Below are 13,000 nucleotides of genomic sequence, written 5' to 3' on the forward strand. Positions count from 1 at the left end.
CTCCAGCGGTGCAGATATAAAAGCATTAAGAAGCTCTGAACTCCTCGTTCTCGTCTGATTTCCACTAGTTAGACCCATACCGACTTCTATCTGTAGCTGGGAGTGATGAATCCAGACGACACATGCAAGGTCTTTATCTGGACGCACTTGTTGTGTTACATGGCAACGCGACTTCCCCGAGTCACTCAGACCGGGAGGCTCGACACTAATTTAGGATATGGACTTGTGTAATTCAGTTTCCACCATCTTCATGACATTCAGCGTTATTACACAATCTGTTCTGCTTCAGATGCCCGGAACTCCGAGGGATCACAGAACAATGTCACCTGCTGGATTCATACCGCCAATAAAAGCCGCACTAAATTGGGGTCAAGGTTTGTGCTCAGCTTTGGACTTGCATGAGACATGACAGCCAGCGACGGCCACCGCAAGCCCCCACCTGGCACCGAGCTCCGTCCTGTAATGGTTTTTAATGGGATAATGAACTTTGTGGACTTAACATACAAGAAAAGTTAATTAAAAGTCGTTAAATATGAATATATTTCACAATCAATTTCCATTAGTGAATCGCTATCTCACGGCTGAGTGTTCTCTTCATCTATGAATCGTGGCACTTGTGGGGCACTGGTGCCCATTATTCTTGCTTAATGACATAAAAGAAGCAGGTTATGGCCTGTGGTATTTTTATCCCATTAATATTTGAACAGTGACTTCTGCTTCTCACGGTTGTGGCCTTATTGTGTCAAGTCACGTTAGTAATTCGTATAAATGAGAGTAAACACTGGAGACCGAGGGATGGGACGTGTGGCCACTCAGTCTCAGAAGCAGCAGATCCGCACGATAAATGGGCACCTGGGCGGGTAACTTGGGAGACAATTTTTTTGTCTGTAACGCCTTTACTAATAAACATATAGTCCCATTTATTTACCAGGTAACTTCGTGTCTGCGGGTATCTGCTTCATGTTCTTCATGGGCGTCGCGTTCAAGAAGAATGTGTCAAAGCTCGGTGGTCCAGGAAATAATGTCCCGTAAATCTCACAGCTGCATGTATTCAGTGCCGCCAACAAGAACAGGAAAATACATTACAAAGTATTAAAGGAAAAAGGTAAACTTTGAACTCAGAACCAGACTGGGACTACAAAAGCACATCATCCACTTCTTAGAACACATACAGTGTATCTGGAAAGTCTTCAGAGCCTTTCACTTTTTTGCATTTTGTTATGTTGATCCTTGTGCTGAAATAAAAAAAAAATTCAGGTTTCCCCCCTCATTCTGCACTCCATACTACATAATGACAAGTGGAAACAGAATGTTAGAAATGTTTACAAATTTATTAACAATGAGAAACTCTCATTTCACATGGACATCAGTATTCAAACCCTTTGCTGTGACACGTGAAATTTGGCTCTGGGGGCCTCCCATTTCTCTAAATCATCTTTGAAATGTTTCTATACCTTGATTGGATCCACCTGTGGTAAATTCATTTGATTGGACATGATTTGGAAAGACACGCCCCTGTCTATATAAGGTCACACAGCTGACAATGTATATCAGAGCAAAAACCACGCTATGAGGAGGAAAGAACTGCCTGTAGAGCTCAGAGACAGGATTGTGTGGAGGAGCAGATCTAGAGAATGGTACAAAAAAAATTACTGCTGCACTGAAAGTTCCCAGGAGCTCAGTGGCCTCCATAATTCTAAAATGGAAGAAGTTTGGAACAACCAGGACTCTTCCTAGAGCTGTCCGCCCCACCAAACTAAGTAATCGGTTGAGAAGGGCCTTGGTAAGAGCCCAAGAACCCAATGATCACTCTGACTGAGCTCCAAAGATCCTGTGTGCAGATGGGAAAAACTTCCAGAAGGTCGACCATCACTGCAGCACTCAACCAATCTGGGCTTTATGGCAGAGCGGCCAGAAAGAAGCCTCTCCTCAGTAAAAGACACATGAAAGCAGCCTGAAGATTGCGAAAAAACACCTAAAGGAGTCTTAGGGCTTATTTAGACGAATGTGATATACGTCCGTGTAACGCGCGTGATTTTCACGCCTCTCGCACGGACCTAATTTAGTCAATGGGGCCGTTCAGACAGTCCGTGATTTTTACGCAGCGTGTGTCCGCTGCGTAAAACTCACGACATGTCCGATATTTGTGCGTTGTTCGCGCATCACGCACCCATCGAAGTCAATGGGTGCGTGAAAATCACGCGCAGCACACGGAAGCACTTCCATGTGACGCGCGTGATTCGCGCAGCAGCAGTAAAAGTATGAATGAAAACAGAAAAGCACCACGTGCTACAAACATCCAGAGTGTCATAATGATGGCGGCTGCGCGAAAATAACGCAGTCACGCATCATACGCGGCTGACACACGGAGCTGTTATGTACCTTTTGTGCGCGCAAAACGCACACGCTCATGTAAATCTGGCCTTAGACTGTGAAATACAAGATTCTGGGGTCTGATGAAAGCAAGATTTAATTTTTGGCCTCAATTCTAAGCGTCACGTCTGGAGGAAACCAGTCACTGCTCATCACCTGCCCAATACCATCCCTACAATGAAGCATGGTGGTGGTGGGTGCAGCGTCATGTCAGGGGGAGACCAGTTGCTGCTCATCACCTGCCCAATACCATCCCCACAATGAAGCATGGTGGTGGTGGTGGTGGTGGTGGCAGTGTCATGGGGTATTTTTCAGCGGCTGGGACAGGGAGACTGTTGAGGGAAAGATGAATGAAGCAAAGTACAGAGATATTCTTCATGAAAACCTGATCCAGAGTGCTCTGGACCTCAGACTGGGCCGAAGGTTCACCTTCCAACAAGATAACGACCCTAAGCACACAGCCAAGACAACACAGGAGAGGTGGGGGACAACTCTGTGAATGATCTTCAGTGGCCCAACCACAGACCTGACTTGAACCCAATCGAACATCTCTGGAGAGACCTGAAAATTTCTGTCCACCGACATCACCATCCAACCTGACAGAACGGAGAGGATCTGCAGAGAAGAATGGCAGAAAATCCCCAAATCCAGCTGCGCAAACCTTGTGGCATCAAACCCAAAAAGACTGGAGGCCGATATCACTGCCAAAGTGGCTTCACCTGAGTCCTGAGTAAAGGGTCTGAATACTTATGTCAATGCAACATTTTAGTTTTGCCTTTTCAATAAATTAGCAAAGAACTAACATTCTGTTTTCACTTTGTCATTATTGGGTATTGAGCGCAGGATGATGGAGAAAACTTGATTTTTCATTTTACTTTAGCACAAGGATCAACGTAACAAATTGTGAAAAAGTAAAGGGACTGAAGACTTTCCGAATGCATTGTACTGCTGAAAATACATTACACGATAGGGACTTTGGGCTGAACATCATAATTATGTAGCCCCTGACCCACATTTTCCACCACAAGCACTTGTGTTGGGAAAAATAAGTAGAGCTTTGTAGTTCATTTTCTGATTAATAAACTGTAGGTTTGACCTGGCACGGTTTCGACATGCATCCTATTCTTCATCAAGGAAGACGGAAATAATGGTACACTCTGCATGGGGGAAGAAACTGGGGAACCACTCGGACAGTCTAAGTATTAATACATCTCCCCCTCCAAAGATTGTTTCCAATGACTTAAAAGAGAAAAGGCAAGAATCACATGGAAAACCGGTGGTTTCAATCAGTGAGAGATTCTGTTTTCCTGGCAGCAAAGAATCGTGGAGTAGGTAAGCATGCTATACCTATGGTCCCTTTGTCTGCTCTAACCCTAAAAAAACAGATGAACAAAATTTACCCTTCTACCTCATGCAGCAGAAAGGCTAGTGTCATTTTTAGTTTTCATTGGGCGGCAAAGTTTAGATGTCAGCCTGACAGTCCAAGAGAAAGAATTTCAGAGCACATGTGCAGCACAGGAGAAGTCTTAAAAATTCAAGTCAGAGGTTGTGATGAGGGAAGATGATCGCCAGAGGCCATTGCATATTGGAGGATATGGTGAGGTGGTAGAGAACGGTGAGAGATGACTGTGACTAAAAGACCAGCTGATGAAACTTCTTAAGCAAGACAGTGAATCTATAGACAGCTGGTATTCAAGGAGAGAAACTGAACAGGTGAAAGTAGAAGCGGTGGAAGAGAAGGATCTGGACAGATTTTTTAATTGAATTTGACCTTTGTGTACAGAGAAGTCGTCTTTCAGGTTAGAACATTTTGTGGTTAATTCTTGAGTTTCTGTGACTTGAAAAAGATTAATTTATATAAAGCAGAAATGCAGAATCGCTCCCCAAGCAAATGTTTTTGCATGATAAGTTAAGCACAGGCCTCTCTGTACATAACACTCAGCAGTTCATACGGCCATGGAGGAACATAAGGATTTGTTATAGAGAACGTAATTCTTCAAGTGTTCACTGACACCCACACATGAACCTCGGGAGATACAAATGATCATAAAACGCAGAGTACTGCACACAACCACAAACTGCACAAAGCCCTGGAGCAGTTTATAAGAGTGTGGAGGCTGCAGGAGTATGGTGGAGTTAACCATGTACATGTATGCACCCCCCACTGCAGGGCTGCCATCAGGAATTTCTGGGCCCCATACTGCCAATGAGTCTGTACCCCCGCCCCCCTCGTTATTAGGAGGGGGGGGGGGTGAAATGTAAAGGGGCGGGAGGTAGGGCACATTAAAAAGAAAACTCTTTGGAGGAGCAGGGCAGAGACAGGAGGTGGGTGTCGGAGGGCAAAGAAGTGCCAGGGATGGGAGAACTGAAGGTAGCAGTGGTAGCCAGGGGGGAGACGCAACCTCACAGGGGCTCTGTGGAGTGACAGGGAAGAGACAAGTGTGTGTGTGTGTGTGTGTGTGTGTGTGTGTGTGTGTGTGTGTGTGTGTGTGTGTGTGTGTGTATAGAATCTGTCAGGGTGTAGGAGGGCAATATAAACAAAAATCATTGCACTGAAGCCCTATACACAGGAGAGTCACTCACCAAAATGTAGTCCCTAAGATCTCCCACCGCCACGGGCATGTCTGGATGATGCTTTTGCATTCTCTTCACACGCTGCACACATGTTATCTGTGTAAAAACCGCACAACAAAATTAATTCAGACACCAAACCAGAAAAAAATTCAGATCCTAGACCAGACCTGTTAGGTAATTCAGACACCTTTCCACCAGACCCCTACCTGTGGCCAGAGTTTAGCATTTAGACTTTTATCTACAGGGGGGCTGTGTCTGGAGCTATCTACAGGGGGCAGTGTGTGGCACTATCTACAGGGGGGGGGTGTGTGGCACTATCTACAGGGGGTGTGTGTGGCACTATCTACTGGGGGGTGAGTGTGGCACTATCTACAGGGGGGTGTGGGGCACTATCTACAGGGGGGGGGGGTGTGTGGCACTATCTACAGGGGGGGGGGTGTGTGGCACTATCTACAGGGGGTGTGTGTGGCACTATCTACTGGGGGGTGAGTGTGGCACTATCTACAGGGGGGTGTGGGGCACTATCTACAGGGGGGGGTGTGTGGCACTATCTACAGGGGGGGGGTGTGTGGCACTATCTACAGGGGGTGTGTGTGGCACTATCTACTGGGGGGTGAGTGTGGCACTATCTACAGGGGGGTGTGGGGCACTATCTACAGGGGTGTGTGTGGCACTATCTACAGGGGGGTGTGTGGCGCTATCTACAGGGGGTGTGGAGCGCTATTTACAGGGGTTGTGTGTGGCGCTATCTACAGGGGGCTGTGTGTGGCGCTATCTACAGGGGGGTGTGTGGCACTATCTACAGGGGTGTGTGTGGCACTATCTACAGGGGTGTGTGTGGCACTATCTACAGGGGTGTGTGTGTGGCGGTATCTACAGGGGGTGTGGAGCGCTATTTACAGGGGTTGTGTGTGGCGCTATCTACAGGGGGCTGTGTGTGGCGCTATCTACAGGGGAGGTGTGTGGCACTATCTACAGGGGGGTGTGTGGCACTATGTACTGGGGTGTATGTGGCGCTATGTACAGGCTGGTGTGTGTGTATGCTACCTACAGGGGGCTGTGTGTGGCGCTATCTACAGGGGGCTGTGTGCAGTGCTATCTAAAGGGGGCTGTGTGTGGCGCTATCTGCAGGGCTGGGTGTGGCGCTATCTACAGGGGGGGTGTGTGGCGCTATCTACAGGGTGGGTGTGGCGCTATCTACATGGGATTGTGTGGTGCTATCTACATGGGATTGTGTGGTGCTATCTACAGGGGGCAGTGTGTGGCACTATCTACAGGGGAGTGTGTGTGTGGCGCTATCTACAGGGGGTATGTTCGGCGCTAACTACAGGGGAGTGTGTGGCACTCTCTACAGGGGATTCCAGTCCAGGAGGAGACCCTTACCTCACTGTCCATATATGGACAGTGACCTCAGTGGCTACCTCTAGGAGAGGAATCCCCGGCCAGAGTGTTGGCAACTCTCTGGCCGGGGATTCCGCTCCTGGATGGGTGAATGACAGAGCAGGAAGCTGATACTTTCCTGCTCTGCCATAGTATTCAATTGTATCTGCATCCTGTGGACGCAGATACAATTGAATATGGCAGTGGCTGAGACACGTCTGGGACAGTAATTTGCCGGGACTGCCTCTGTAGATTCAGGACAGTCCCTGCAAATTCAGGACTGTTGCTAACTATGCCTCCGGTATAAGCTTTCTCCCCCTGCCCAGGTATACTCTCTCCTTCCTCTACCCCTCCCCATGTATAATTTGTCCCCTCCCTTCAGATATCATCACTTTTCACCCAATTATTACCCCCCCCCCATTGTATAATGCCTCCTCCAGTGGAGGGATGTCACAATACCAGAATTTGGACTTCGGTACCGATGCTTTGTGTAGTATTGTGATTTCGATAACAAAGCGATACTTTGCCAACAGTAATAAAAAAACAAAACAGTTCTTCCATTTCTTATGTGACTCGTGAGGTGTGATGGTAAATTTAACCTCCATGTGCCTCACATTAATAGTAATTAACCCCATCATGTTCCTCAATTATAATGGGTTAATGTGTAAGGTACATGATGGGGTTAATTACTATTAATGTGAGGCACATGGAGGTTAAATTCATCACACCTCGTGCCCCACATTATTAAGTGAAAGAAGTTTTATTTTTTACAGCGTACACATCATAAATGACGCAAAAAAATTGTTGTGCAGGTTATTATGGCCGCGCCAATACTGAATGTGTGTATTGAGACTTATTTTTATGTGTTTTGTAAAAAAGGTGCATGTGTATGTTTTTTTTTATTTAAAGGAACAGTGTCATCACAAATTTTTTTTTCATATGTTAAAGATGTTAGTGCTTTATTAAAAACGTTTATATTTATTTGTGTGTTTGTGTTTTACTTTTTCTTATTTTTACACTTTTTCTTCCCTATGGGGGCTGCCATTTTTTATTCCATTTCTGTATGTGTCGATTAACGACACATACAGACATGGAATACGGCAGCCACAGTCCCATAGGGACTGCGAACGGCTCCCGTCCCATCCACTTCTGTGTACGCCGTCTGTGTGGGAACTGCGCATGCGCCGCTCCCACACAGTCCAATTTGAAATTGGCGCCGTCGGCGCCATTTTCCTGTGGACCGGAAGTCGCGGCCGGACAGTAAGATTACTACTTCCGGTCGCGGCTTCCGGACTTGTGCACTTGGACCAGCGGCAGCAGACGGAGCGGACGGGCCGGAGGGAGCCGCGGCGGCAGGAGCAGGTAAGAGATTTCAATGTATGTTCGTGTTTGTGTACGTTTACTACTGTATGTAAACCTACTACACTGTGTGTTAGCTCAAAAAATGGCGACACACAGTGTAGGAGGATACACCGTTCAAACCCCTCGTTTATCCCGGCACTAGCCAGGATAAAGGAGGGGGGGATGCTGAGAGCTCACTAGAGCGAGGGCTTTTACCCAATTTTGCAATGCTGCAATTTTGGGAATAGCTCCATCTAGTGACCAGCAATGGGAAATATTATAAATTAGAATCTAATTTATAATATTTCCTGACTAGCGAAAAAAATAAAAAAAATTTGAACAATGTTTAATCACCTACACACTAAATGTTTAATTAAAAAAAAACAAACATGTTTTTCTGGCAACACATTCCCTTTAACATTACTTTATGTTTTTACTTTATTTTTTAAACTTTAATGTACTGGTATATACCTATATATGGATAGTACACAGGCAGTTGTTAGGACAGACCTGAGTATGCCCTAACAGGAAATATCGTAGGACAGCCCTGGGGTCCTTCATTGGACCTTGGGCTGTCTGCCCATATATGGTATGTCCCTCAATCGCGTCACAGGGATTCCTGTGCCGCGATCCAAGGGGCATCCCCCCTTCTTATTTTCCCCTGAATGCTGCAGTCAGCTTTGATCGCAGCATTCAGGGGAATAGCGGTGGAGATGAGAGGTTTCTCTGATCTCTGCCTTTATAGAGTGGGACCTGCGGCTGTGTAATACAGCCATTGCCCCGCCCCGCACGCGCTCAGCACGAGGTGATGCGGGCGGCGCTGCACTAATGAGCGGCGGTTCAGGCACTGAAGACAGAACATGTGGGGGTGTTTTGTAGTGCGCCCGCCATGTTGTTTTCAGTGCCGCCGCTCATTAGTGCAGCGCTGGCCGCATCACATAATCCTGGCGGTGCGCACATGTCAGGACTCCGGAGCGGGCCGTAACTGTATTACACAGCCACAGCTCCGCTCTCATACATTCATGTATTACAATATTGAGCTGTGCGGCCGCACAGATTAGTATCGAAATACATGAAATAACGGTATCGAACCGTTTGGGGGTGCACGGTATCGAAATCGTATCGAAGTTTTGATGCATCGTGCATCCCTACTCAAGTGCCATCCTCCCTCCATTATTATCTCCTTCCCACTCTAGCATCATTTCCCTCCCTACCCAATGCCATCTCCCTGCCCCCATTATCATCTCCCTGCCCCCATTATCATCTCCCTGCCCCCATTATCATCTCCCTGCCCCCATTATCATCTCCCTGCCCCCATTATCATCTCCCTGCCCCATTATCATCTCCCTGCCCCCATTATCATCTCCCTGCCCCATTATCATCTCCCTGCCCCCATTATCATCTCCCTGTCCCCATTATCATCTCCCTGCCCCAATTATCATCTCCCTGCCCCCATTATCATCTCCCTGCCCCCATTATCATCTCCCTGCCCCCATTATCATCTAACTCTACCCCCTCCCCATAGAAAGCAAAAATCTTCCCCACGTCTGTATTAGTTTACACTGCAGCATAGGATTGTATCACTTTCAGCTCTACAACGGCTCTTTTCTCCTGTCCTGTGTAAACAGAGGGAGAAGACAGGTTTATTGTCACATGTTACACAGGACGGGAGATAAGAGCCGTAGAGCTGATACAATCCTATGCTGCAGTGTTAACATAATACAGACGTGGGTAAGATATTTACTTTCTATGGGGGCAGGAGGAGATCTTTTCAGGAGGCTCCGGGCAGCAGCAGCCGGACACAGACATAACTTAGTACTCACTGTGTCTGAAGAAGAAGACGACGACTGCTGCTGCTGCTGCTGGACGTATCCTCCGAGGCTGAGCTCATAACTCCCGCTGCTGTGATGTCTCCTCCCCACACGCTGTCACGCTGTTGTGGAGGAGGAGGGGCGGGCACATCTCACTCTTCCGCGGGCCCTTACGGTTTTATTCTGATGTAATAAACGGGCCCCTGCTTCGTGATGGGACCTGTTCCTTTCACCGAAATGAAATCGTAAGAGCCACACTGCCGTGAGTATATTAATTCCAGCGGCAGAGTGCGGGCCCCTTTTTTTAAAATTTATGCCCGGGCCCCTCACTGCAGTACCCCCCTGATGGCGGCCCTGCCCCACTGCATAGAGGAGGACAGAGAGACAAGCGGGCGGAAATACCAACCTGTGCTGTTGCACAGGGGCACAGTAGGTATAGGGGCCGCTTCCTGCCGTTGTAAAGGATCTGCCAGGCACAGCTTCTTTATCAATGCCCATAGGTTATCAGTCTGCACCTGCTTCTATGTCTCTGAGACTGACTCCAGCTTCCACCACTCAGGATGGCAGGCTTAGGAGTGGGAGAGCCTATCGCAGCCTGGCCAGACTCAGCTAGCTCCCGCCCTCTGTCTATTTATACCTGCCTTTCCTGTTCCTCCTTGCTTGTGAATCTTCTCGTTTGGTTTCCTGGCCCTGCTGCAGCTTCTGTACTATTTGACCTCTGCTTCGTATTGACCCTGGCTTGTTGACTACTCTTCTGCTCTGCGTTTGGTACCTCGTACTCTCCTGGTTTGACTCGGCTCGTTTACTACTCTTGTTGCTCACGGTGTTGCCGCGGGCAACTGCCCCGTTTCCCTTAGGTTCTGTGTACCCTTGTCGGTTTGTCTGTCGTTCACTTATTGAGTGTAGGGACCGTCGCCCAGTTGTACCCCGTCGCCTAGGGCGGGTCGTTGCAAGTAGGCAGGGACTGAGTGGCGGGTAGATTAGGGCTCACTTGTCTGTTTCCCTACCCCCATCATTACAGCCGTCTATAGGATTGCATGTGAGGTACTGAGATGATGAATTCCATAGCTCACAATTAGGCTGCGTTCACATGGGGCAGATACACTGCGTAATAGCACACAGTGTATCCGCCCTGTGCGCCGCGTGCAGATTTTCACCTGGAACGTCTGCTGCGAAAAATGGCAGCACTAGCAGGCTGACCTTCTGGGATGACGTTTCATCCCAGGGGACCGCTGCAGCCTGTGATTTGCTGCAGCGGTGGTCACATGGTATGAAACGTCATCCCAGGAGGCCGCGCTGGAGGGAGGAACACAGACTTCTGGGTAAGTATGAGATAATTTTTTTCTGAGTTGCATTTTTTGCGGCGGAATCGCTGTGAACCCGCCCTAAAAAAACGCAACAACTGCTATTTGTTGCAGGTTTTACCTCCTCATTGAATTCAATGGAGAAAACCTGCAACAAAAAAAGCAGCGTTTACACAAATACAATTGACATGAATTCCGTCCCGCAGGTCAATTTTTTAGCGTTTTTTCTGCTCAGTATTTACGCAGCGTGTGAGATTTGTTTTATCTCATCCACTTTGCTGCTACTGTATTTGCTGCGGATTTTCCAAAACGAAAACCGCAGTATTTACGCAATGTGTGAACTGACCCTTACCGGTGGGTTGTTAGGGAGACATGAGGGGTGCTTTATGCTAAGTTATTGGAGATCAAGGGGCTCATATACAGTTCTTGCACAGAGGACTTCTGTTGTCTGTGTCCAAACCTGGGGACGAGGGGGTGATACCAACAATAATTGGGCAGTGATGACTCTGGGGACTGTGTCTGCTCTATTAGTTTTCCCAATGCAAAAACAAACATGAAATTACACTTACCAACTATTCTGACTTTTGCCGTAGGTTCCCTCAAACTGGACCACAAGAGGGACAAATTTTATGCAAATTGACTTTAATAGTGGGTGTTTCTGGGCAAATTGGAGCGTTCCCGGGTGCAACGTGGGCGGGAACTCATATCTCCGAAGTGTCGCCCTCGTTGATACAAAAATCTAATTTGCATATGAAGAATAAAGTTGTTATCGCTGCAATAGAGCCACTCATCTGAAAACAGAGAACAGCGTTATATTCAGGTGAAGCTACACTGTATTACTGTGCTGTGCTTTGATAAGCAAATTTCTGGTGACAGACTGCTCTTAATTCTCAGTTTTCCCTGATCTATTGGGCGGAGACTAACTGCTATCATGTGTGCCATACAAAGTACACATAGACAAGAGAAGAATCCTGCTCCCCTATCTCTATATATCATTATAAAGAAGCACTGAGGTGAGATATAGCACTTATTAGCAGAAGTAGCATGAGGGACATTATACAGCACTGAGCAATTACTAGAAGCTTTAGCAGCATGGAGAACAGCATACAGCAGTAATGAGCAGTGTATCAGTGAATCCAGAACTGGAGTGAGATAGAACAATTACTAGAAGCTTTAGCAGCATGGAGAACAGCATACAGCAGTAATGAGCAGTGTATCAGTGAATCCAGAACTGGAGTGAGATAGAACAATTACTAGAAGCAGCAGCATGGACAACATTATACAGAAGTAAGGAGCAGTGTAGCTGTGATTCCAGCACTAGAGTGAGATATAACAATAAGGCCCTGTTCACACGCAGAGTAAAAAATGTCTCAAAATACGGAGCTGTTTTCAAGAGAAAACAGCTCCTGATTTTCAGACTTTTTTGTGCCACCCGCAATTTTCGCTGCGTTTTTCGCTGCGTTTTTTTACGGCCGTTTTTGGAGCGGTTTTCAATATAGTCTATGGAAAACGGCTCCAATAAGTCCCAAGAAGTGTCCTGCACTTCTTTTTTGCTGCGTTTTTTTACGCGTAAAAAAACGCTCCGTCGGAACAGAACGCCGTTTTCCCATTGAAATCAATGGGCAGATGTTTGGAGGCTTCCGATTTTTCAGCCGTTTTTCGGGCGTTTACGGCCCGAAAAATGGCCGAAAATAGGTCATGTGAACATATCCTTACTAGAAGTTGCTGCGGCATCTTTGTGTCTCTCTCTGCCTCTCTCTCACTCTGCTCCTGCTACCTCCTCCTGACTCCCCTCTCCATAGACTTCTATGGGCAGCTGCAACCTGATCCCCCAGTCTTGAGGAGACAGATTAATCAGTAAATGCAGAGTGAGTGAACAGTTAGGAAGAGTTGGGAAGGAATGGAGCATGATAAGTGGAAAAAAAGGCATTTTTCTCTGAAAAAATATATTACAAAGTTTCTTAGATTCACTTTTAATTTTGATTAATGCAAAGTTTGTTCAAAGTGCAGTGTCGATTTAAAGAGCATCTGTCACCACTTTTTTTCTGGCCCCCTGAGAGCAGCTTAAGTCAGTGACAGAGACTCTGATTTCAGCGTTGTGAGTGCTGTGCTTCCATGTTCTGTAGTGTGAAACGTACAGTTTAAGGCCCCATGCACACAGCCGTGCCCGTAATCACGCGATTGCGGGCACAGCTGGCCGCCGATGACCGCCCGCAT

At 47.2% G+C, this 13,000-nt stretch overlaps 1 long non-coding RNA gene across 1 annotated transcript; it reads right to left on the reverse strand.

The window, feature by feature from the left end:
* Positions 1-1,062: 1,062 nt before the first annotated feature.
* Positions 1,063-9,552, reverse strand: LOC142661674 (uncharacterized). Its single transcript, XR_012850787.1, has 3 exons — positions 9,492-9,552; positions 4,957-5,043; positions 1,063-1,235 (listed from the first exon to the last, which is right to left on the reverse strand). It is a non-coding gene; the product is annotated as an uncharacterized LOC142661674 (long non-coding RNA).
* Between the last annotated feature and the right edge of the window lie 3,448 nt (positions 9,553-13,000).

This window comes from Rhinoderma darwinii, chromosome 10 (genome assembly GCF_050947455.1).
Source record: "Rhinoderma darwinii isolate aRhiDar2 chromosome 10, aRhiDar2.hap1, whole genome shotgun sequence".
NCBI lineage: Eukaryota > Metazoa > Chordata > Amphibia > Anura > Rhinodermatidae > Rhinoderma > Rhinoderma darwinii.